Below are 2,937 nucleotides of genomic sequence, written 5' to 3' on the forward strand. Positions count from 1 at the left end.
CCAAAATCAAGAATATATCAGGCATTGGCCATTTCCCGATTTGGCCGGACACTTACCACTTTGGTCGTAACATAACTACTAGAATCCGAAGTTAACATAGAAACGAACAATTATTTATTGACATCGTCGAAATGCCGGGCTGCAAATTTTAATAACACAATATTTTTAATTTATTGACAAGACTATGTCTCGTTTATAAAATCGCAGTGCCGTCCCGATTTACCAGTTTAGAGGTACCAAGGAGTTGGTGTCGGGAGTCGCAATTCGGCACAGAGTATTTGGTGCCAAAACCACGCGCGCACAAGAAACCAGACTCGTAGGTACTCGGAGGCCGAGAACCGAGTCAAAATAAAATACAAAATGGCGACGCTCTACAAACACCGGCGTCTAATTACGGAACGATTCCGTAGCCGTAGTTCTAGTTTTTACCACCAAATGCCGCTAGAGTCGCGACGTTCAGATACCCCACGTCTCTTTACGCAGCGAGAGTGCGGCGTAAATGACGTCACGAGCAGCTATCGCTACACGTCGCCACATCATAGTTTAGAAACGCTTTCCGCTCGAGCGAAACACGGACGTCATAATCTATCCTTTAATTCCAGTTACAGCCGAAAATAGTGCTTTAGTTAAAGAACTACAATATTTAAATAAAAAGATATAAAGAATCGAGCATTTATCTTTCCATAAATGTGAACAAAGTAAAGAGATAAAAGATATATAATTATATTTAAAATATAGTATTTTCTTATTCTTTAGATAACTTTCAGAGTCATTTCATAAAATTTAATCCTTCTTAATCTTTCCATAATATTTTTATCAACAGTCGCTTCGACTTTTTTATTTTTACAGCATAATATCGTATTATACACACAAGCGTCCATTTTGCTTTACGCGTGTAGCGGACGTAAAAGTTGCTTTATCTTCGCTGCAGCGACCTCTCGCAGCAAACGTTTAGAAACTGTTCGCTACATTGCAGCGCTGCATTTAGAAACGGGTTTCAGAGGGTTCGCTGTAAAGCGCTTCTCGAGCGCTGCATAAAGAAACGCGGCCATAGCGTATACCTCGTACCGTACGTTACGCTTGGAATTTTTTGTCGATGTTTTAGCTCTAAAACCATACTTTATCGTCGATAATTGGTTGCGAAGTATTCCCGCTACGTGGCTAAGAAATCGTTACGGAAAATATTGCGTCGGATATATTAGAAAATACTCGTTGTTACGGCGATAAGCGCTTCCGAAAAGGAAATCTTACTAACGAGCGGGTAGGTTTAGAACGTAAGCAAATCCCGGTGGAGGAAAAGTACTGTATATATTCTGTCGCGAGACTCGGCGTTCCGAAGGATTTTCTACTTTCCTTCGGACATTTGGAGAAAGTACAGTACCCGTACAGTACGCGGATTTGCCCGCGAAATTGAGAAGCCTGAATTCAAAACTACGAAGGGTAAGTAAATTCTCTTTTGAAATTTTAAAAATGGTGTATTTAATTAATGTATCTTAAAATAATTGTTTTGGCGAATATTAACGGCTCATTCAGTAGTAATTAAAACTATTACGTACTGTATTTGACAGATTTCTACCAACGGAAAGCCACGGATAAGTCGAGAATCAACTAAGGTTAACCGCGTGGTACTGTCTAAACATTGGTGGAATTTATAAATTCTAGTCGCGCGGCTCTGGCACACGGGATGGCGACTACGCTCAGTTCACAAATGTACCGTACTTTCAAAAAGAAAACATTCGATTACAGATTGCGCGTATAAAAATATTACAAATGTGTAATTTTCAATACATCTTATTGGTAAAGAAAACGTCTTTCTTACGAATACTGTAGCAATTTTTCTTAGCTAACCTTCCAATAAATCATGGCGGATCTGTTAAATCGGGCTACAAAAAGTTCACTAATATTTTACCCACGATGATAATTTGTCGGTGGATTTAAACTACCAATTCGAAAGACATTACTCAAATTACGCCAGATACGCTTAACTTTTGGTATTCACTAGGGTTAGGTTTTTTAAAAATCTCGTGAAAACCAAATAAGGATGCCTGTGGAGAAAACTGAGTTTGGTTTGGTAAAACATTTCCAAGATAACCGTTAAATGTAAAATAAAATATTGCAAATTGTCTAATATAAAACGTTTAAATTATTTCTAAAAAGCCATGAATAATTTTATTAAATAATACAAAAAAAAAATTCGAGTAAGCGATTGAAAATTCGGCGGGAAAATCTCGAGATTAAAAGAATTTAAGAACGAAAGTCTACGTATTCTGTAGAATAACTTTTATAATATACAGTAAAACCTGTCTATGGCGACCACCCACGGTTCCTTCAAAAAGTGGTCTTTTAGACAGGTGGTCGTCCGATACGGGTTGTGCCGTAATACCGTATTTCCGTACGTATTTTGCGCACCTTTTAGCCATTTCTACTAAGCAAAACTCGAGGCTAGCAAAAATAAGCGAATTTTTTCAACGATAGGGTTATATTGGTATTGTATTTTATTCTTATCGGATAACCCGATTTACAGGAGTCGTCATGATATTATAAGACAGATTTAACACCAATATTTTAAAGATTAATACAATACTCGCATTTTCTCGATTATAATGCTCAATTTCTTTTTTCCGACTTAATTACAGTAGAGCGTCGTTTATCCGAATCAATTGGGGACTAGGGTGGTTCGGATAACTTATTTTTCGGATAACGAATCATGTACGAAAAAATATATTAATTTATCCCATGTTGAAATTTCTCTCCGTTGCGTGTCGCTTCGCGTTGAATTTTCGTCGATGTTAAGCCTAACGAAGACTATTGTATCGTTAAAAATTATTTTTTTATTTTGTACAAACAAAATAAATTTATTGAAAAATATAAAAACAATAAAAAATTATACTTCAGATGTTAATTTAGTATCAAAAACGTAAAATATTTGAGTAGCCC

The sequence above is a fragment of the Centruroides sculpturatus genome, unplaced genomic scaffold (genome assembly GCF_000671375.1).
Source record: "Centruroides sculpturatus isolate CEXI.00-Female unplaced genomic scaffold, Cexi_2.0 scaffold1110, whole genome shotgun sequence".
NCBI lineage: Eukaryota > Metazoa > Arthropoda > Arachnida > Scorpiones > Buthidae > Centruroides > Centruroides sculpturatus.